Consider the following 24,370-nt stretch of genomic DNA (forward strand, 5'->3'; position numbering starts at 1 on the left):
CTCTGAGCGTGTTTACGCAAATTTATTTAGTAGAAAAATCAATTCGAAAATGCTGTCCTCCTCTCTGCACCCTCGCCCATTTTCTGTGGCGTTTTCATGTGACGTCAGAAGGAGATGAGCTGGCAATTGGCTGTGCTACTGCACGGCTCGCCAACCTTCAGACAGAGTCAGTCGGCCCAGCGTTTATTCCACCGGCCGCCGACAGGTCGTCGCAATTCGCTTGCTCAGTTGAAACTAAGCCACAACACGTTTGTGAATGGAAGAATGCGCCTTTCTTTACTTTGTTAGTTTGTACATTGTATCTAGCTCCAAGTCAAGGTCGCTCCACACAAGCGTTGCATAAGTGCACATGCGATGCTTCGCTGACTGATGCGCCAGTAGGAAAATCTAAGGCCACTTGAAGGGGGAGAAGAGTCAGCGAAGTCAATACAGGTACTAAGGAAATAAAATCAACTGATACTTTTACGGTACAGCGTAAAATTAGGGTGCAGGAAGCACTTTTTTGCGCTGGGCAAACAAGCACAGCGGTCAGCAGCACGACTACGTATCTGGGAACGCTTTTTCGTCTAAGAAATGCAATGGCTAGACGTGAGATATTGTGGAAACTTGGGGGACGCTTACTGCACGAGCACTATACAACATATAGTCACCTAAGCTGCTTGAAATGCTGAAACTAAATACAAGTGTGAACTGGTTATACATTATTACCTTATATATCCAAGGTCAGAAGCGCTTGCCCGTGGCCACTCGAGCAAGAATATATAGGAGGGGAAAAGGCCCATTGCGGCAAGTGCGGGCGAGCGACCAGATAATGTCAATGAAAACCAAGGCGCACTGCCAAGCTTCGTAGCTGCAACGGCAAAGGAGAGGGCAGCGGCACCTGATGGACGAACTGATAGTGGCCGCAATTCATTCCGTGGCTGTGCAGTGCAATGCCGATCACGGTGGCCGCGCAGTTTCTTCGCCCGCGCCATATGCCGCTAGCTTAACGTCTGACGAGCACTTGTGACATTATCTGGCCGCGCTAGGAAGCTTCGTTTCCCCTCCTATCTTATTCTTGCTCTGTGCCCGTGGCCGAGTGGTCTGGAGCGTTAGGTATATTATTGCAAGTGTTTTGCAAGTCACGCGTTCGAATCCCCAAGGGGACATTCTTTTTTTTTTCTTTTTTTTTTTAAGTTGACTTCGTTTTCGGCCGATGTTTTCTGTACTGAGGTCACCTTTTTTTGGGCCGTAACGTTCACTGCTCCACGAACTAGTTCACACAACGCGCACAGGCTGACACTAACGCACTAGCGAGTTCTCGTTGGCGTGCTGTGGCCATAAGCACCGACGGCTTGCGGGCAGTGGGCACAGGCCAGAATCAACAGACCCTTGGCCTGGTGCAAACACGCTTTTTACAATACAGGCATGAGTGAGGCAAGCTCCAAATATGGGGAAAAGCGCATGGCATTTGAGCGTCTGCGGGGAAGTGGAGGGCGTTCATCCACTGCGTAGGCCTCGGCTAGTGATTGCTACGATTCGAAGCCGTCCTGGGAGGCTTATCTTATGCATTTTACAGCCAACAACATGGCAGAAGCGCGGTACGACGATTACTGAGATATCGAGAATGCCCATCCAACGATGCCGTCGGATGTCAAGCATGCTATTTTACAGAAACGAAACCGAAACTTGTTTGAATGCTAACACTGGATATCGTCCAATCACGGTGCGTCTCCACCGGTCGTCACAGCCTTTAGTTGGTGCGGCCGCCACAAATCGCGCATGGTAGTTTTTCTTCTTTCGCGCTTTGTAAAATAATTACCAACTTGTCAACCGGATAAACGATGAAAAGTGTGCTAATTTGAGCCAGTGTACGCAGTGCAAGCAAAAACGGGAGCTTGACAAATTTACTTCAGTGTCCCTTTAAATAACATACATTAATCATCCTAGGATGTAAAGTGGTACATCATGTGCACACATAGTTGAATCCACTCACAGCAATGATACTATTTCTTTGACATTCCAACCTAATGGCAAGCTATGGCACAGACAAGAAGTTTCCATTTTTGGGTAACCCACCGCGGTGGCTCAGTGGCTAAGGCGTTGTGCTGCTGAGCACGAGGACAACGGTTCGATCCCCGGCCGTGGCGGCCGCTTTTCTGATGGAGGCAAAAAGCAAAAACGCCCGTGTGTAAGAGATTTCGGCGCACGTAAAGATCCCCAGGTGGTCAAAATTAATCTGGAGCCCTCCACTACGGCGCGCCTCATCACCTGCGCTGCGTCGGTGCGTTAAACCCCACAATCAATCAATCATTTTTGGGCACCCCATATGTCTAAATGCAAAGCAGCATGATAATCATCTGTGAAGAATCGCCATAGGCAAGCTAAGAATTATCATGGCCAGCCAGTGCTGCAGATCAAACAGAGTTTAAATTTCTCAGAAGTGATGCACACAGTAACACAATGTCCAGAAATAATGTCACTGAAAGGGGACATTTGATCGGACACAATACCCACGAGGTTGACAGATTGTCATGTCAGTCAGTATGACATGCATGCCAATTTTGAAGCAGGGAGAGGTGGTAATGATCAACAGGGTTTTCTGCATTCACCCTACCGATGTTATCGGGACAAGCCTGTGCGCCTGCAGTTAGAAGAAAACCACACATACGTGGACATGCAGCACAAACAAGTTGTGTTGGAAATCCAGAATAGCAGGGTTTTTCTCAATCAGTAAAGCAATTATAAATGGCTCAAGCAGGAAATATTAAACCAATGCACTGCGTAACTGATGACACCACAACAAGCTACTAGTAAAGGCTCCGCGGCGGCTGCTTTTCTGATGGAGGCGAAAAGCAAAAACACCCGTGTGTACGCTATTTCGGCGCACGTTAAAGGGCTGGTGAAGAGCTTTTCAAAAAAATTTTGTTTGGGGGCATTACATTATGGTTTTCCTGACGCTGAATGCGAAAAACATGTTTATTTTATGTGTAAAAACACCCAAACCATCTTTTTGCGTAAAAAAAAAACGACCCCTGCCCACGGGCGCGGTAAGAGCCCTACTACTACTAAGTGGTTCAAGAGAAAAGGAAAGGAGATGCACTGGGGATATTATTGAGCCCAGCTGGGGGCTCACCTGCATACAACCAACACCACCTAGGTGGTGTTGATACAACCCAGTGCGGGGGGCAGAGGGGGAGGAGGGGTATATAAAGATTAGAGAGGAGAAAGGGGGTGATAGAGGGATAGGTAGGCGAGCAACAAGAGCGAGGAGCCTCGACGTGAATCTTCGTGAAGCAGCAGCAGTGGCGCGTCCAGCAGACTATCGTCTACAGGCGCTGGGCAAGTCCTGTAGCCTGGCTGCCTTTCGCGATTGGCTGGCGGCAGATGACGTCACATTCAGAAGTGCCGGCGCTGCGGTGACCGCTCGGCCTGAAGATCTCATTCAATACCCGTTAGGATACGGGCTAGAAGGTCCTCTGGTGAATGGAGGGCTCACACAATCTTTCCTTAGAATAGACCCTTTGCAAAATGGCCAAATCGTTGGCGGAAAATCAGCAAGCCACTCTGGCAACACTGTGCACCCGCTGCGCCGCCATTAGAAAGGAAGCGAAAAAGCTGCGAGCACAGAGTTTCTATGGGGTAGCTACCGTCCACCGTCCACGTAACTGCATACGCGTCGTGGGGCAACAGACTCGTGAAGCCGTTGAAGCCGTGGGCAAAAACGTGCAACCGCAACGGCGTTGCTACGACCTGCTTCCTTTCTAATGGCGTCGTCGCGTTCACCACCAGAGTTACCACCGCTGAATTCTCAGTGTTGTCCGCCTTTTTGCAAAGGGTCTATAGGAGAGCCTGAGGGTAGTATAAACGCAACAGGTTCGCTCGCGGCGAGCTTTAGAAAGGGGTTCTCCCCCGACGACTCATGGCCGACTTGTTTCTCGGGTGCAGGGAAGTTGCGCAGATACTGGTTCGCCGCTTTCACTACCAGCGCTAGTCACAATTCCTAGCACAATTTTTCAACCCACCATCATCCCCATCCTCGAATGTGGAACTTTGTTTTTACATTGGACAGGCGGCAATGCGCACAGGCACTGCGGCCGCCGCCGGTCGCCGCGTCGCGCAGAGGTGCTGGTACCGGGTCGCTGCTCAGCCGATCTGCGGAACGTGGCATTGCTGCAGATGCGCATGTTTTAGAATAGGGGAGCCGAATGTTGGTCGCCCCCCAAAAGGTAGAGGAACCCAAGCGCAGCACGCTGGTCCCCGACGAGCTTTAGAACGCCTTCCCCAACAGCTCCAGCCGGCTCAGGTTGCACGGATCGCCGCTGATGTTGGGAACTTTAGACTTAGCACCAAGGGAAACTTTTAAACAGTTAGTCGCTGCTATCTGCACAATTGCGAATGACTATCCTTAACACAGTTTTTCACCACACTATCATCCCCTTTCTCGCATGTGGAACCTTATTCCTACGTTGATAGTCATTCTAGCGATCGGTGCTGTTCTCATTCTTGCGCGCAGGTAACGCCATCCATCGGCCTCTCGCCGCATCTCGTGCTCGGGCAGGTTCGTTTGCTGCCGTCGACGAGCTTCCGCGACCGGTCGGCGCTCCACATCGCGATACAAATTCGATCACCTCTTTCGAAATCACCTTGGATGACAATCCCTAGCACTATTTTTCACCACACTATCATCCTCTTTTGCACGTTTACCTTGCTTTTCGCGACGGCCTTGATTCTGGACGGCAGCGAAGAGCGGGAGCGGTCGCTGCCGCGGCATGTGTGGTGCGAGCCGTTTCGTGCGCCGTACTGGTACGGGCATGCACGACCGGCGAGTGTGCGGAGCGCTTCTGCGCCAGAAAACGATTCATGCTTTCAGCTTGCTTGATTTCTTCTTTAAATCTAGCTATTCAGCTAAGCTGTCGTCACAGCCAACAACGCTGATCGGGAAAACGAGCAAGAAGTTCGGGAAGCCCAGAGCGCTGTGGTCCCACAAATTTTCTAATTCCCTTATAATAATGGATCAGGAACTTGAGGTACCTCTGTTTGAGCCCGTCGCTTCGCGTATGAAGCACAGAGCACCCGACGAGTCGATGACACGGCCGGCCCCGCGACTACTCATGAAGGTAATGTAGTAGCCACGGGCGCTCGGGTAGGAAATCTCTGGTATCTAGGAGTCGCTTTAGGGAATCACGCAGTGACATCACTGTTAAAAATCGACGCGGAAGCAACTCTAGACAATGATGATTAATAAAGTGAGATTACACGCCTGCTTAATTCGGAACTTCGCCCAGAAAACTGGGACACAGCGAAGCGGCGGCGCACGTCGCTGGCCGTCTTCCGAATATGACGCTACTTCCGGTCGCTGCCGCTTAGTTTCTCGCTCTTCCGGCGATGTGGCAGGGAGCAGTGGGCGCCCCGTAGGGTCAACTTTAACGACAAATACCGCTGTCCCCAAGCTAAAAATGACGAAAAAAACTTTACAGGCATAAACTGACCAATGTAATAATTGCAAAAAGTAGTTTTGCCCGGTTTTAAAAGCGCTTCAGTAGCCCTTTAAAGATCCCCAGGTGGTCAAAATTAATCCGGAGCCCTATGGCGCGCCTCATCGCCTGTGTTGCGTCGGCGAGTTAAACCCTACAATCAATCAAATCAACACTATGTAAAGGCTGCCATATCAGATTGCTTAGCAGTAAAGCGGTTGGGGCTCGTAGCCTTCAGACATCGCCTCCTGTATTTTTACGATGCCAAACGCATCAGCCCGTACCGGCCAACCAAGCCCTCTCCTCCTACTCCGGCCACTCCCCAATCGGTAGCCTTACGGGCACTTCAGTCATCATGTGGCCAGTTCAGCGTGGTGGAGAGCGGCAACGTTGGCAAAACATGCTCCGCCGCGGCTCTGAGCTTTCTAGCGCTGGCGCAAGCGCCATTACTTTGACAATCTCAAACATCGGTTGCCTTGGCAACCAGGCACAAGCCGCTCTCGAATTTAGTTACGGTTAGGGTTGCCACCTTAAAACCGGCCCTTCGGGGGGGGGGGGGGGGGGGGGGGGGTAATTAAAATATTTAATTTGTGTTGAAAAAAAGATGCCATGTTTTTGTCATGCAGCGCCATTTATTGTAGCGTTTTCTTAGAGAGAAATCAACATAACCTTTGTAGTGAAAGTGATTGATAGCTTGGCTATTGCTCTGTATGTGTTTCACTGAAAAGTAACCGCAATTTCTGACCGCAGCGGCAGCATTTCTTTTGTTCCTCCCTTAGGTCCCCCTCCATCTCAGGCGGCGTGCTCGCCCGCGTAATTTCTCTGCTCGCGTGTCTTGGCGCAGCTTGTCGACAGATATTTATCGTCTTAATTGTTGAATTTACGCCTATAAAACGCCAAAACGGGCATAATCACGACACAAGGGCCAAAAATCCGGCCAATGACGGCCGGTTTTAAGTGTGGACCGGCAACCGGCCCGCTGTTTAAAAAACCGGTCGGGCCGGTCCAAAACCGGCCAGGTGGCAACCCTAGTAACGGTTGCGTGATCCTGGTTCAGCTTGGGGCCCCACCTTGAGAAAGGTGGGCACTGCAGGCGTACCAGTCACTCCCACTGGGAAGAGCGCGATGCGTTTGGCATTGTAAAAATACAGGAGGCGATGCTTCAGAGCATAAAACTCTTGTTGCCGATATTATATGTTCACTTGAGCTAAACCTGTTAGAATTATCGCTCCACAATCTCTGGAGTGAGAATCGTATTGTCTGAGACAAGAATGGAACCTACAACTGCGCTATTCAACTGTTGATGTATCCCACCAAGCTTCACTCGGTTCAACCAACAGCATTCCTGCTCGGCCACACATTTGACTGCCTGTTCTTGGGCTGCTCTCCCAGTTATGTTGCGCATTATCTAGAGTAAGCAGGCAATTTTAAATCTGCCCCTTTAAGGTATAAAAAGCCATTTAAAAGTTGTAATGTTGTCTTCAATGGTCCCTTCGAATCTTGTGAAAGAGATATTTCGCATTTTTTTCCATGTGGAAAAGTTGTAGTTAAACCTTGATATCGTGAACTCCAATGTAGCAAAAAGCTCGAAACCAGATAATTGAAGCCCATCTGTGCCCATTAAATGCCACGTATATTCTCAATACGTATAAAAAAACTTTTTTTATATATACACTGAATGGAGGATGGCACTTGGCAAAAAAACTGAACAAAAGCAAGGCCAGAAAGTCGCTTTAAGTTTTACGCGCCATCAATTCTCGACGACCAGAGCCGAGGTGCCGATCGTGCACCACTGCTGCAAACGCTGATTGCTTCGCAAGCAAATCGGCTCCAGGCGATTCGCATCGCGCGCAATTGTTGCAACGAAGGGGCTGGTAACGGAGTGCACCACACTGTTTTGGAAACGTGCACGCCCTTGGCTAGGCGGGATAACCATGTTTTCGATTTAATCTACTCATATATCATGTCAATGCCGCACGATGTGCACAGTACAAACGTTTATCATTCTTAAATCGCTCATCTACAAATGGTAAGCTGCCGACGCGGAAGCGCGCGTCGGAATGCGGGCCGACTCGCTGCGGCATCGTTGATAACAGAATGAATAAGGCAAGCGGCCCCCTCCACTTATTCTTTCTTTTATTTCTATTTGCTGCTAATCTAAAGATAGACGCACCCTAGTGCAGCCTCGGGCGTAATCATATCACCAACGCTGTCGTCTCGGCAGCCCGCGGGTGCACTAATCTACCTTCGTCCCGGCGTGGTATCGCGATATTATGCGTCAACGCAGCAAAATGTATTCCAGGCGCTTCCTAATACCGATCGTTCTTGATTGATTGTCGGGTTTAACGCGCCGACGCAACACAGGCGATGAGGCGCGCCGTAGAGGAGGGCTCCGCATTAATTTTGACCACCTGGGGATCTTTAACGTGCGCCGAAATCTCTACACACGGGCGTTTTTGCTTTTCGCCTCCATCAGAAATGCGGCCGCCGCGGACGGGAACCGAACCCGCGTCCTCGTGCTCTGCCGCTCGTTCGTTCTTTCGGTCATCGATTGCACTGTAATGAGACTGCCGAGCAGACGACCCACGACGCCCAACCAATCAGGTCGCGCCCCGTTGGTCACGTGCAGTCAGTAGCCCACTGGGTGGCGCGCTCCGTCTTTTTTCTACCCCGGTTTTACTCGCAACCAATGGACGAAACGAAGCAATTCTGTCGGGGAATTGGAAACGAGAAGACGCACTTTCGAATTAGACCAAAATGGACGCTTGATTGATTGTGGGGTTTAACGCGCCGACGCTACACAGGCGATGAGTCGTGCCGTAGTGGAGGACTCCGGATTAATTTTGACCGCCTGGGGATCTTTAACGTGCGCTGAAATCTCGAACACACCGGCATTTTCGCTTTTCGCCTCCATCAAACAATCAGCACGGCCGGGAAACGAACCCGCTTCCTTGGGCTCAACAGCGCGGCGGGTTCAAGATGGACGCCATAGCGCTAGTAGAATGCGAGCAGCGAGTCGTCGAAAAAATGCTATTTTCGCATCGAATCTTGGCAGATATTAGCGGTCGTCGATGCTATAAATTGATATTATGGCTCAAATACGTACTTCTGGTTCTGAAGTTTTGGCTGGCCGGTAGAAAAATAGCTCTACTTTCCGAAAACGGCGATTAAAAAAAAAAGATTTTTCGGCCAAATTTCGGGATTCTAAGACCCGTGTCCCCCCGTCATCATCATCAACTTTGCTCGCAGTGCGTCCTACAACTGCTGGCATAAAATGCAGCAGTCATACCTATGGCAACTTCTTGGTCGGTCCGGATCTGCCTCTTAGCTATACAAGCATCAATGTACAGCCGGCGACAAAATAAGCCGGGGCACGCGAGCGCGTCGCAAAGTAAGGCCCCTAAAATTATGGCAAAGCAACGCGCGAGCATCAAGGCACCCTATGGCAAAGTAGAGTTCCTCTATATAGGCTCCGTGCGCTGGTGTTTCGAGCGCGACCGCAGCGCCGCCGAGCAGCGGCGCCGTCAGAAATCGGATGTTGGTCAGCCCGAAGGAGCGGCTGTACCGGGCGGAGATTCCGCAGTCGTTGTGGAAAAGTCGAGCTAGTAGTGCGTATTTCTGTATATATTGCTGGGTCTACGGCTCCCGCAACATTTCAAAAAAGGTCGCGAGGAGGCTGACGAAAAAATAGTTTATCTCGGTTCCCTTGAAATGAAGCGGAAAGGCGACAGCGATGAACCCACGCAGTGCGACGAGCAATGTAAACAACGCCGATCGACTTCTGGCCATAAGCGTTCGTTTTGCTGTTTTGTGTGAATGTGGTTTATACTCTAGGATCTTGTTTCTGTGCGCACCCGCTATTAACTTCGGAGGGGACCTGCGACAGCCGGTGCCCGGCGAAACTTGCATAGGCAACGCGAACTTTATCGGTAACAATTCAGCGCGCCAGCGTACACCTCAGCAATCTTGCCTGAGTGCTACGGAATATGACGCAGCGTAACAGTTGACACAAAACTGCAGTGATCCCACAGGCAACCACCGCAGCTAAACGAATGGGCCATTAATATACGCGTCAATCATCTTGAAGCAGTGACGGTGTCAATCGTTTTCTTTTTTTCTTTTTTTTTTTGTCACTGACCTTATGCCTCCCCGGCATTTTAGCATTACGTGTTGCTTATGCTTTAGCAATCTGTACCGTTTATTCCTGTTCTGTATTATGGTGCTCATCGCTGCTTACCCTTTCCTAGGTGTACGCGCGGAGCTTCTGCCCGTGCGGCCTCGGCCGCTGCTTTGACGCACATATCGCGGCCAACTCCATACGACTAACATTTCGCTGATTCGAACAGAGCTGGAACACCGGCGTTGATACCGGCGCTAAAATTTGGCAATAGCTGCCCGGTGCTCACCGTTATGAGTTGACGAACATAGCAACTGCGTCAGCATGCTTACGCGAGCCTTGGCACCCGGCCTTGCGCGTGCACCCCCGCCTACCTCGCTTAGACTCACTGAACTCATAATAAAGTGCAGAGATGCGTGAGCCACGTGTTTACAACAGAACTCATAACCATTCACTGTACCCGCCTTTAAGTAAAAGTCGCAGCCCAGGGTCAAGCCTGTTATGTGCCCAACGGCATTGCTGGAAACATCAGACGGGTCCGTTGCGTTCGCTTGCTCCTCAAGGACGTAGTAAACATCGTTTGCGGCGTGTAGCTGGCGACCGCGTTTTGAGGTTTGCTTAGACAAAAAAGAAAACGAGCCAATATCTCCCCCCTCTCTAAAACGTTAAAACGAACGCGCTGGTTTGAGCAATCAGTCATCGGAGCGTAGCACGGCGTCGGGCGTACGGGGAAGGGCGCAAGCGACGACCACAACATCCGATAAATGCCTCCAGTGGCCGTAGATGGCGCTAGTTGTTCAGGCGCTTGTGTCGCCACCATACCAGCGCACGGAGCCTATAGCTCCCGGGAGCTATATAGAGGAAGTATATGGAAAAGTGGATTGGCGCGCCATCTGACGTTGCACTTCTGGTGTCGAGACACTGATGTGGGCGTGCGCGTCCAACCCTTGTGTACGACACTGTCTTTTCCTTCGCTTCAAGCGGCAAAGCTGATAGCATTGAGCGCTTCGCGCTAGGGGTAACTTCTAATGCTCAACACATGCTTCGGCGGCGAACGGCGAGCGTGGTTTGATCTATCTGTCTGGCTCTGATAAAGGGCGCATTGCAACGAGATTTCGATATCTCAGTTTTAAGGGCGATGGCGTTTGTTTCGCTGTCTGAATGCGGAACTTGGTCTGTGTCAATCAATTCAACGCATACTGCAACCTATTCCTATTTTTGTTCTTTTTCGTCAAACCCACGACCACGCCGACCTCTGCTCGCGTTTTTTCCCCGTCAATACCTGCTTTAATACTGGTGAAAGGTAACTTCTCATCACACTTTGTTCAAATAATCTATTTTTCGCCTCAATTCCTTTCCATTTTGGTGTGCTCATTTTTAGTTACCAACCAACTGCATGTTTTAGGGAAAAAAAAAAAAAGAAAGACGCGATGGGATATACGTGGCACAAGATCGTCACCGAGACAGGCAAAATATGTTATATGGTAGATCGGGGCCGAGCAAGCAACGCAAACGCCGAAGTGTGTGCGAGGGAGGTTTGTTGTAGAGTTCCTGTATATCGCGTAGCGCAGGAGTTGCGCGTCTGATTGCCACATGCCGCGGGTTCCACCTTACGACAGCGAAGCCCGCCTTCAGTGCTGCGCACAAGACACCGTTTTTAGTCAGCTCTGCTCAAGTGACCGGTGACGGTTGCGGTGGCGGCGGCAACGGTGGCCGCTCAGCTGATAAGCCGCCGACTATCCCCGCGAAAGCGCTGTCCCGCAGGTGCTGGCACATGCATGTGCCGACTCTGATTGATTGATTGATTGTGGGGTTTAACGCGCCGACGCAACGCAGGCGATGAGGCGCGCCGTAGTGGAGGGCCCCGGATTAATTTTAGCCATCTGGGGATCTTTATCGTGCACCGAAATCTCGTACACACGGGCGTTTTTGCTTTTCGCCTCCATCAGAAAAGCGGCCGCCGCGGCCGGGAATCGAACCCGCGACCTCGTGCGCATGTGCCGACTCCTCCCCGCCGCTCTGAGCTTTTCGCTCGACCAACTGATCTATGGGGAAATTCATTGGTTTTTTTACAGGACGCCATCGGTCCCACTGAGAAAACCTTCGCTTTAAAAATATGGCTCAGGTTCAACACTTGCAAACCTATTTATCACGAGCGACAACAGACTGCACAGAGTGTTTCAGGAAAGTTTGCCTTTGCTTAAGATTTCGCTCCCTGCCGTCTACCTGTATACCTACTGGGCGACTGGATACACCCTTGTGCTTGTGCACTGAAGGGCACGCATAGACGGCCCAGCTGTTGAGACTGAGGAACCAAGCGCCGGCAAAGCAGCCCTTTAGTGTGCGTGCATCATGGGTTTCTTTAAAGGGCCCCTGAGATGGGGGTTTTTGGGGGGTCGATGGTATCGGAGCACAACGGCTATTTCTTGAACTAATCGTGACGTAATAGTGCGCTCTTGATTTAATCAATTTTTTACGAGCGTAAAAACATCAGAAAGCTACAAAAAACATATTTTGTGGGTGTGTGCGTTTACACAGTCGCACATATTTGTTTTATACCTGAGTGTAAAGCACTTACACACCGGGCCAAACCGGGCTCGACGCTCCTCCGTTCTCGGCGGAAGGATACAGTGAGCGCAGGAGCAACGACGCTTGCAGCGTGATCGCTCAGCGCTCCGTCTCTGGTGTAAGAGTATCATCAGTTTTCTTTGCATTTGCTTTCTTGGACGCTGTACCCGAAAGGATTCTTCGCACCATCTGTGTTTCGAGCGTAGCCTCGACGTTGTTTCAGTTATGAGGTGGTAACGAACGGCGCGCCAAGGGAGCGCCGCGCCGACGACGAAGGCGGAGCTCCGCACCTAGGGACCATATCACGCAGCGCTTGGACGACGCCGGGCACTGCTCGTGATCACGAGGCGCACGCTCAAAAGCGCTCACGCGGGCTGAATAAATCAGTTCAAGCCCAAACGCTGTCGCAGCTGATTCTCTGCGCCGGTCGCGACAAGGGCAAGAGCATGCGCATCCCGTAACAACTCCTGCCAGAGTTTCATTTCATTGCTTCCCATCAAGTCATGATCGCAGGAAAGTGTGGTTTGCTGCACCGGCCTTCTGAATGAACCTGTTGCCTAGTGTCCTTAGCGCGCTTTACGGTTTACCGTGTTAAATGAAGCAAGAGTAGCCGTTTGCCGCTGAAAACGAAAGGATTGCACTCTGCGGTTTCTACATTCCGGCTTACCGGTTCTGCTAAGTGGCGACATCTGGCGAATTTGTCTCAAAACAAATGACACAAAAGTTTGTTGCACAGAACTGTTCGCTTACGCTTGAAATAGCTGTAATCTTGGACGTTTTAGATTAAACTCTCACAATACAATAATTTTCTTTTAAAAGAGCCGTATACTTCTGCTGTAGAGCTTAAAAAATAGAAAACATGACGTTGACGCCGCCATCTAGAGGGAACAATTAGGACCAAGTATTGCATTAACCAGAATTCACGCCTCCGCGGAAATATTTCGATATAAAATGAGTAATATATATTGTAATGATTCCGCAGTTACCTATATTACCTTGCCCAACACGATTTTAAAAGCATAAAAGAGCTATGCTAGTTCATAAAGGCATCTGAACCATTGGAAGCGTGGGAGGCTGGAGTAGGGGCGGAGAGTTTGCTCGCTCATTCTGAAAAAAATTGTCATTTATCGTGCTCCAGATAATCATTTAGCAAGAATGTAGTAAACAATATCAACTAAGATTGCTTGCATAAAGCGCCGAGCGCAGTGCATTTACTGTGCTGTAAAGTTCCGAAAGAACGACCACCAGTGATATCAAGCGAAAAATACGAGATGGGCGAACTTTCGGGTCAGATGCGAAAAACTACGAAAAGGTGGCGGCACCGCTAGCCAAAACTGCGGAGGTGTCAAGAAAAAATTCGAGCCTGGCGAACTTCCGGGTCAAGCGCGGAAAGGACGAATAAGTGACCGCATCTACGCATGAAGAGATAATTCGGGTTTGTTTTGTTCACTCATCGGCGCTAAAGCCATAGATTTTACGGGGTGGGCGCGTCTTTCAGTAAATTGAATATTTTACCCGTAAAAAGAGGTGGGCGATGTTTCGGGGGAGGGCGTTCTCTGGGAACTTTACTATAATCTAATCGAGACGCGAGCGTACATTTCGCCGGCGCAGGGAGGTCGCTATTACAGTCGATAGAAATTCTAGCCGCTGTATCGTTATGTAGCGACGGTAAAAATAAGTTACCGTTCACGGAAACTCTCGCGCATGCAAGGTCGACTTCCGCAATCACCAGTACATCCTGCTCAAAGTCCGCAAGGACTGAAAAGGTAGCTTAAAAAAAAGGGCGTCGTCGTCTCATGTGCGACCCACTCGCTGAAGTAACCATGGTAACGGCGACGCTGTAAACCAACGACCGCCGCCGTCAAAAATCGCGGACATTCCGCGATGAGTGCTTCGCCTCGGACGAGGTCGGACTATGTCGTCATCGCAAGCCGCCGAGCCAACAAATAGTTCTGTCTCGTCGGGGTAATAACTTTTGTTAGCGTGAGTGAATATGCTTACTATTTTTGGACTTGTTTCTACAAGAACTACAGAGTAGTTTTCTGACACAAACAAAAATACTTTGAAATCCATCTCAGGGCCCCTTTAATTCCTGTAAACTGAGTCAGCGCAGTGTATTCAATATCAACCATTACACCCTCGCCTAGTAACGTGGTTAGCTCGACCCTGAACCGCAAACACAGCAGTCGTTTCATCCTCGGCTAGTCACGTGGTACCGCAGCGGCGAAGCTCCGGGCAAGCCTCCCTGTTCTGTGGGCAAGCGAAGCGATAAGGCACAGCTTGCGCGTTAGCAGCTGAAGGTAATTCATTGCGACGCGATGAACAACCTTGAAAGATGTGGAGTAGTAGTGCTTTCGCTCTGAAACTTAAATGCAGTCTCACCACCTATGAGTTAACAAAGACTATGTGCAATGACCCTAGAAAAAGAATGAAACAACAAAGGCGACAGATCGAGCAAGTGCACATAGCAGACGAAAATGAACTAGGCGCAAGTGGATGCAGATAACTGAAAAAAGTAACCACGAAAAGGCAAATTTGGCGCACAGTGATCGCCGAGTATGGTGAGGTTGGAGCCACTAGAGCGTAGCTTATTTAGTGAGGCCTTTACCTACACGTGGTTTACCGTGCAAAAAAAAAACTACTTAGAACCGCCAACCGAGATAACTACGCGCGGCACTCCCGAGCTGCGCGAATGGTTATTCGAAGGTCAAGCCCCACGCGCCGCAGCGTCGAAGGCAACTGATAACAGGCGCCGTGCTTGCTGTACAGCAGCCATTACAGCAGCTGTCTTCAAGAGAGCGACGTGACATCGCTCAGCAAAACGTGGCGTTCGCCTATTTTCTCCGATCGAAAATTGAGGGTGCGCATTACCGCCTCCTCCGTGCAGGAACCTACCTCCCCCGAACCCTTCACGTACTCCGCTGGCAGCGCACACGCGGCAGCTCTCACAAACCCACACCGCACTCTCCTTGTGCACACCCACCCGCACTAATTCGTCGCCCCTCACTGCCCCTCATGAGCCACGCTGGACCAACACCACCTTGGTCCGCGCGACCCCTTCCCCACTTTTCTCTCTCCCTCTCACGGGGAGCAGGCTCTGGGGATCTCTGACCTGACAACCCAAGAAACCGCCACGGCCAGAGCCCTGGACGGCGCGGGGGCCCTTTGGGCATCTGCCACCCCCCTACCCGGAACCCAATGTTAAATAAAGTGGCTACTACAGTTGAACCCCTTTATAAGAGACACGAACCGGGGAGCAGTTTCTGTCTCTTATATAAGATGTCTCTTATAAGCAGGGTGCCATGTTTTTACCAACTGATCAACCCATAGTTCAATGTGGGCACCGTATGACTAAAATAAGCTCAAAAGAACGCTACAGCATGTTGAAAAAGATTCATTCTAATTAATGTTTGGCCCAAGCATTTATGAAACTTTGTTTGCTTCATGACTGTATTTACACTGTTTTTTACAACCAATTCTACAAGCTTTTTTTTCCTTTCCTTGTTTGTGGAAGATGAATCATAGATGTTGAGTTCACAAGCCTGATCAACAGCCAGAGCGCACAGCTTCTTCTGCTGTGTGCTCAGGCTATTCATTACGCTTGCAGGACTCAACATCTGCAGTGCTTCTTGATTGGGAGCTACGCGAGTGGGAGAGCCCACATGTGCGATCGCGCTCCATTCAATGGACGGCAGTAAGCTTCAACCACTTCTGTAAGTTGCATTTTCATTGGCAGGGCTTCTCATTGTCATTTCATAGCTGACTGAACTACTTTGTGTTTGCTGAAGTTATAATAAATAGCGACTGCAGATGTCTGTCGTCCACCTGTGCTTCCAGGATGGAAGCAACTGCAATTAGTGAGTGGTGGCACTGCGTCTGAAGTTAAAATGTCTGTTACAAGCGAGATTATTGATTAAACTTCAAGGATGACTTGTCCCTTATAACCAATCTTCTACATCCGATGTCTGTTATAAAAGAGGTCGATTTAATGGGGGAGATAGGGCAGCCAACCATGTGGGTGAATAGTGTCTCTTATACCCATTTGTCTCTTACATCAGTGTCTCTTATAACGAGGTTCAACTGTACTACAGTTTATTAAACGGGCTCACGGTGGAACGGGCCCTTCCCGTTCCACCGAGATATAACGGGTAAATTAAATACATTGAAAATGGATGTTTGGATTTAAAATTTTTAATAATGTACAAAAGGGTAAATAAACAAGATAATACTACTCACTATGTGAATATGTGAGTGCGTCTATGACCACCGGAAGGAACGCGGAAGCTTTAAAAAATAAAGGTACCATTTTAAACCTAGACGGCGCGCGAAAATAGCGGGAAAAGCAAATCAACACACGTACAAAGCTGCGCGCGCATCGCTTTTATTTCTTTCGTTGTGTGGCTTTCGCTAGTTCTTAATCTCTCTTTCTCTCTCTCTCTCTCTCTCTCTCTCTCTCTATATATATATATATATATATATATATATATATATATATATATATATATATATATATATATATATATATATATATATATATATATATATATATCTGTGTGCAAGGGGTGAGGGGTGTCCGTCCAAGTGTGCGAACGTGTTTTGAAATTCAGCCAATCGCACCGACTGACACGTGGTCCGTACGTGGCGCTTCTGGAACCCCAGAAAAACGTGAAACTCGGAGTCTCACAGTCGGATTCTTTCTTTTCTCAGGTGCTCTGCACCTTCGGCTATGTCGAATAGCTTTTGCTTAGAAGAGATCCACCACTTGGGTCGATTCTCATGCACTTAGGTTCTCTCAACCTTCGGCCCTGCCGAACAGTTCCTAACCAGTTTCACCATTTTATGTACATTTTGTATATATAAGCCTGTAAATAAGTTGTGCATAAACGTTCACAGTAACCCGCACTTGCAAGCCATTCATTTACCCGCTAGGAATGAGCAGTTAACGAACCCTTCGACCCCCCCCCCCCCCCCGAACTGGCGGCACCCGGAAGATCATCAGCAGCATCTACAGACCTCTGATCTGAAGCTGTACAATCCAGCGATTCGAGAGACCACCTGGGGAGAGGAAGCAACTTCACTGGCTCACAAAACCACCCACTGTCTCCCCCCCCCCCCCCTTACCGTCACAGGTGGAAGCTGCCAGCAGCACGGTAGCCATTCGTAGACCCATTTTGCACGCAGGGTATACCAACTGCACCGTAACAGAGAATAGCTTTTCGTAGACAGTGGGCCCTCGAAGCTTATATATTTCAGTTTGCGAGCTAAAATCGAATTTTTTTACACATGCAGTAAGTTGACTTTACGACAGCATGGGTGATTCACCAGAAGAAAAAAAGTTCCGAGTTTTGTAACCTCAGGTTTGAAGAAAAGAAGTGTAATACAATTGTAGCTGTAAATATAATAACATATTTTATATAATTATAATTACATGTAATTATAAGGATAATTAAAATTATAAGTGTAATTATAATTTATTAGCAAAAGTAATTGAGTTGCTGCGATTAAAACTTTAACAGGAGTAACCGACTGCTTGCAAAATGACCAACGAATGTAACTGATCAAATTAATTACTTGTAACTGATACACAGATGTCTGAGGTTAAGAGCCCATCTTTTATTGTTACTGCCAGCGACATGGGTCAAATATAGCCATACCCCAACGGCACCTTCCAACGGTCGAACATGGTCCGGTGATAAACTGTTTCCGAGCTTCCGATCCTGCGGGGAAAAAGTCCTCTGCTATTCAAGGCACCCCTTGTTGGGGGAAAAAAGTACTCGCATAGCTGCTGAAGGCACTTCAACGTTAGAACTAAGCTATGTTCAGTCTTTTAAGCGTGTTTTCCATATGCCTGATGTGCCCAGCAAAAGCCGTTTCTCAGCTTTCCTGGCACAGTTCATGTCACAGGTAGCGCGCTGACCACCTGAGAAGAACATTCCACCCTGTCCCAAGTGAAGTGGGGGCTTCGAGGTTTGCTGGGAGCGCGAGAGGCACGCGCTTATATATTTTCCTAGCTTATAAGTCACCCTTACGTGCCCCATTTGTCGTAAGAAAAGACGAAACGCACTAGTCTTTTCTTCGCCTAATGTCAGGTTCGCTATCAGTATGAGTTCATTAGTTAGTAACCAACCTGCCCAACTTTCCGCTTTAATCTGTATATAAGATGCCCCGCTGTCAGTGTACTGTTCCCATAGCTGGTGTGGTCGACCGGACTGATGAGTCGCACTGCATCAAATGCGCCAATGAAAATAAGGAAAACAGTCGCGACTAGTACACAAGCGATGTAAACAAACACACTAGCAAAGCTTTCCTTGAACGGTGTCGGCTGTGCAAGCAAGCGTCAAGAATGCAATCCTTTTTCGTCGAAGGCGCTGACAATGCAGGGCCCTAGTGTGCTTTGGGAAGCATCTTGGAAGCTATAGGTAACGCATACGATAGCGGTGTTGCAGCTATAGCACTTCCGTATGGTGCAGTTACCCCCTTTTCATGCAGCGCAAACACCACGTAATCTCTTCTGAGAAATCTACTCATAGCAACAGCACTTTCCACTTGTGCCCGTTTCTCTACTTGCTGGTGGAAGGGCACTCCTTGGGGTAACAAACTTGTAAGAAGAAGATTTGGAAAGCCCTCAATTCTCCCTCTGCAACCTGGCCGCGGGCCCTCGTTATGAACATTGAAGAGCTTTCGTTCAACTGCTGCGAATCTTTAATTGATGCATTTTCTGGTACCTGGCCATTGCACTGGATCGCTAAGGAACGCACCTGTCGCAGCCTCGCCAAGCATTGGGGTTGACTTCAGGCACAAAAAAAAAAAAAAAACGTGGAATTGGGGTGACACGGTACATGGGAAGCGACATACTACTTTTTTTTTTTTTTAACGCAGCAGAGATACGACATGAATATCGGTCGGGCGCCGGTGCCAGCAAAAGCGGAAGTGGCTGGGGGCTTCTCCTCGATATTTCTCCTTCAGGCCGCGCAAAAAGTGAGGAGAAACGGAATATGAAAAAAGCAAAAAAACACACACACACACACACACACACACACACACACACACACACACACACACACACACACACACACACACACCGACGCGAAAGCAGCGGAAAGGCGCAGTAATAAAAAAAATCCCCGACCCGAAAGCAGCGGAACGGCGTAGTACGTGCCTTCCATGTGCTCCCAAACGGCGCCGCTCAAGCAGCTCAAGATCGCCTTCGCGATAGGATATGCGGCAAGGGAGGGCTGGAAACGACCGGGGCCGCCATTGTTTTTTTATTTTTTCGCGTTTGCGCCGTTCCTTCAGCGGAGGTCCGTTACGACGAGCGTGTGCCACATATTTACGCCGCAAATTACTCAAACGGCGGCGTGTGCGTGCCGGCGCTGGGCTCAGGGAACCGCATGCTGCGAGCACACACCGCTATTGTGTGGCCGCGCAGACATCAAGAAAGAGATAGTTGTTTCGGTTGATCAGTATCAGCACGGATTCCATTCTGATGCAGGATAAAAGAATTCAAAAACATTCGGCTGACCTTGCCCCGAGAAAGCTGGAAAGAGAACCCTCGCAGGCAATGCATGTGGAGGCACAAGAAAGCGCGCCACCGACAGAGTGCAATCGTCGCATTAGGCTAGTACGCAATCGAACTAGCTGCGCTAAGGCCTCAGTAAACAACCTCTGAAGGACTCTCCGAGGGTGTTGCCGGAGTCCGGCAGGCGACCTCTCTACGCTCTTACACGTGGCCTTTACTCAATGTCCTAACGACAGACATCACGCCAGCACGCAAATTCCTAACTTGGTCGCCGACTGTGACAGCAACTGCTTGTTACATCAGATGGCGACCAACGGAAGCTCGCATACGTTGTGTGCAGCGTCCTCTTAGTCGAGTCGTTGCACGCTACAAACATTCCAGCGTCCTTTCTCGGTAAAATATGCTGTTGGGCTAGTTGGTGCACATCGATTCAAGAAAAAGAGCGCTTAAAATTAACCACGACAGAAGAACGAAGAACGACGAGACAGAGGCGCATCTGCCTCGTCGTTCTTTTTTCTGTCGTGGTTTTTAGCGTTTTTTTCTTGGGTCCTTTCTGGCTTCGTGGCCGCGATACGGCACACTTCAACACCGCCATTCGCTCGACTTCGGCGTACACGCATGAAATACGTGGTAGGGCCAATATCCTTCTGCCACATCTGATGCGCGGTTCCTCAACTGGCAGGCTTTTTTTTTTTCTTTTTGTTGTTTAAGTTTACTCCTCTTCTTCACACGATTCCAGGGGCATGTGCAGACACGCAGTCGGGGATTCTTCACAAGAAAAGCTGCAGGTAGAGGGTGGGGGCAGCAACACCTGCAGCAAGCCTGCCTTCGGGTTAAATCGGGACGAAAGTACGCGCAGTTTCTGCCGAGGATCACCCCGTGTGCTTCGTTCGTGCCGTATGGCACGAACGAAGCACACGGGGTGATTCTCGGCACGGCGATATTTATTCAATGGAGTAGCTGCCCATACATATGCCGCGCCAAGTGGCGGCCCTTCCCGCATGCGGCAGCTCAATGGAGGAAGAAGCCACTGAGCATCCGGAAGCAGGAAGTGCGCGCCGCGCAAAGGAGGCACGGAGGCACATCGTCCAAATCGCGCGTCCCTGCAGACGCCAGAGAGCGCAAAATGATAGCGCCAGATACGAGTTCCTGTGCTAGTGCTTGCGCAGGGAGCATACAGTATCTCTGAACATACCTCGGCAAAAGTGGACGCCACTCACTTACACTCACTAGTCGCCCTCACCACTCGCACCCACTAGCGCTCACCACTCGCCGTCTCACTTGCGTTCACACTCACCACTCGCACTCACTCGCTTTCACCACTCTCCATCACCACACGCACTCACTCGTGCTCACCCCTCGCCGTCACCACTATCACTCACTCGTGCTCGCCAATCGTCGTCACCCCTCGCACGCGAGTGCGCGCAACAAACCCTCCATGAGTCATGAAGCGGAACAGTATCCGTACATTACATCGTCAGAAGTCTATCCAAATCATATTCCTAAATCAACACGGCACCAGAGACGGAGACGAGAGAGCAGGAGCCCAGTGACAATTTCCTACGCTAAAGGCAATTGCGCCACTAACCACCATCACAGCGAGCGGTTCCTGCGACGAATTGGCGATGAGATTAGAGCCACTGAAGTGGCTCTAAATGAGATGTTTGAGTGGTGCCCTCTGGCTCTGACGTCGGCTTAGGTACTCGCGCCGCTGTCGCCTGCTACACTCCGCTTGTGAGGGGCGGCAGTGCCTGTGCTAGAAATCGCCCGATTTGATGCTAGAGTGCATTAAAAAGCATATTTCTAGTAATTCAGTCATTTTTGCCAGCTTCTGACACATCTAAGTAATTTCAAGCTGTATCCCCCACAAGTTTGCAACACACGAGGAGAGAGAGAACAAATTTCTTCATAGCATCGGTCAGAAGATCGTGTGTAACTCGTCCCTTCCAGCTTATTCGCGAGGTTCAGCGCTCAGAGCTCCTCGATAAGTATTCAAAATGCGTAGGATTTTTTAGATGCTCTTACGAAGACTCAACAGTCTAATGCTACGTATACCAAGCACAGCGGGCCGCTGCACGCGCATCGCTCAGCAGGAAATAAAGCGGCTGTCTTCTATTTCTTTCGTTGTTGTTGACTTTTATCAGAATAATGATTTTTTTTCTGTGCCTAACGCATTAATTTTTCTGCACCGTCACAAACGTAGTAGGTTTGGGGACGTTTGGGAGGCTCACAAGGATCGTGTGGATATTTTCGTCAGGCTGTATGGCATACATTCCCTTCTTCAAAAATTGACTTTCCCAAGCAACCACCGGACGTCGTCGGCCATCCAACGTACGTCCATTGCAGAGCCGATCGACATGCCATGTACGTCCGTATTTAACACTCCCGTATGCCCATACGGACGTCCGAAATTGGATGTATTTCGGACGTTCAATAAAAACTTCCAGGATCACCGTAGACGTGACTTGTCTTGCTCAATAAACCTCCATACTGGTTAAAAGCCTATACACACATTAGGTTATTTGGAACTCAGCCTAGAGTTTTTGCAGCTCATAGTGCGTGTCGGATACTTTCATGCCATGACAACGCAAAGTGATGTGATACAATACTATCAAACGTTCGGCAAGGTTGCAAAACAATTACCTTACATATGATTACCAGGAATTGTAATGCCTTCTTTCAAAGCCGACAGCCCCGAAGGCCTGGAATTTGTTTTGGTCTTGTATTTTCGCTGTTGCCGGTTACTAGAAACTGGCTGTTCCCTTTGTTCGAAAGATAGCTTAATACAGAAGCTGACGCCCAGCTCCGACTCTTCGCGCTCCGCACAGGACCAGCTTCGCAAGGAATGGGACGACGCCGGCAATGTTTCTTCCGTAGCGGTATCCAAAACTATATACTTTGACTCACGCCTTGAGCTAGTGTATGCGATTTTAGGTCTATTATTATAATAAAAAGTTACGAACACGCAAAATCTGGTGCGGACAAGCATCAGACGTCCACCGAGCGCGAAGAAACAGCGGGGAGAGCGAGCTCGGTGAAGCAGACAACAAATGCGAGAATCCTAAACCGACGTCACGCAGGCGTAAGGTCCCTCAGACCTTACGCAGGCGCGCTTCGCAGCGCCGCCCGTGGTCGCCCTCACCGCCAACAGCCAACAGCGAGTACAAGCTCACTGGCGCTCACCGCGGTAAGCACCGAAAATGGCGCGAGTAGCGCGAGTGCACTCGCGAGTGGTGAGCGGGGCTCACGGGGAGTGGCACTCGCGAGTGATGAGAGGGGCTCGCAGCGAGTGGCGCTCGCACTCGCGAGTGGTACCGGGGCTCACTGCGTGTGGGGCTCGCACTCACGCTCGCCAGTCCAAACGATGGCGAAGCTCACTCACCACTCCCTCATGAGCGGTGAGTGGGGAGTGTGAGTGCACTCGTGAGTGAATCTGCCAACCTATGTCTCTATAGCTCCAGACAGACTTTCTGTATAGCTTACAGAATTATCGTACACAAAGTTTACTCGTCTGTCTACGCTGCTATATTAAAGCAGATTTCTAAAGCTTTCCGGATGCTTCTATCAGATAGCCTAATAAGATTGAGCTGAACGACAGCTTTAATACCCCCCTTTCCCCCCGCCTTGGTCATTACAGCAAGACAAGAGTTAAACACGCCGCCGATCGAGTCTGGAGGGAAAGGGGCTAGTTACCGTGCACTTCACGAGAATTAACGAGAAGTATGCGCACTTTTTGTATGCAGTACAAATCGTTTCATTGCATCAATGATGGTTGTTTGCAATAAAGGCGCTTCGCAATTTTTTTCCATCGACACCTCGCAACGCCTTGCAACTGGTGTCGCTGTCCTTGAAGCTGCACATTAGTATTCACGCCGTCCCTCCAAACACTATTCGTAATGCTCGCCGCTAGTTAAACTTGGCGCAACCCGCCGCGGTGACTCAGTGGCTAAGGCGTTCCGCTGCTGAGCACAATTGGTCGCGAGTTCGACTCCCGGCCGCGGCGGCCGCTTTTCTGATGGAGGCGAAAAGCAAAAACGCCCGTGTGTACGAGATTTCGGCGCACGTTAAAGATCCCCAGGTGGTCAAAATTAATCCGGAGCCACGGCAGGCCTCATCGCCTGCGTTCCGTCAGCGCGTTAAACCCTACAATCAATCAATCAACCAATCAAACTCGGCGCGAAATAGATGGCCCACGTACAAGGGACAACAAATGCGCGGGATGGCACGTCCCGTTCCCCCTCTCCCCCCTCTCTCTAACGTGCTAACCCGACTTGTTCAAATCAGTTTATGCGCGGTGTCGATGCCAAATGCGTCGATGCTTATCACCAAAACAAAAAACGAGGGTTACCAAATGCATTCAAGAGCTTGCATTTGAACTACCAGACTTCAACAAGTACTTCAACATAATTATATACTATTCAGTCATTATTCAATAAATGCATCACCACATTTGCTTCTTGCCTTCGGGTGCAGGAAGTTTTCATTTGTTTCTCTGATTGAAAGCCTCTGATTGAAAGCAGTGGAATGGAGCCAATTTAACAACACATAAGCCGAGATCGGTTGACACATTATCCTCACAGCAAAGCACTATTGTGGCAGCCGTAATTCAGTTGAGAATAATTTAAGCACCACGAATGCATGGGTGGGTCCAACAGATTTGCGTGTTTTTTGTTTTTTTTTCCACAGCAGACACCGACGAGGTCCACAACT

The 24,370-nt window shown here is 49.6% G+C and overlaps 1 pseudogene across 1 annotated transcript in view; it reads right to left on the reverse strand.

Annotated features, from left to right (window-relative positions):
* Positions 1–24,370, reverse strand: part of LOC144148249 (protein SLC31A2-like) — a 39,575-nt pseudogene that overhangs the window by 1,388 nt on the left and 13,817 nt on the right. The gene's annotated exons all lie outside the window — the stretch shown is intronic.

Source organism: Haemaphysalis longicornis, unplaced genomic scaffold (assembly GCF_048455015.1).
Source record: "Haemaphysalis longicornis isolate Haplotype H1 unplaced genomic scaffold, Haemaphysalis longicornis Haplotype H1 scaffold_1, whole genome shotgun sequence".
NCBI classification, from domain to species: domain Eukaryota; kingdom Metazoa; phylum Arthropoda; class Arachnida; order Ixodida; family Ixodidae; genus Haemaphysalis; species Haemaphysalis longicornis.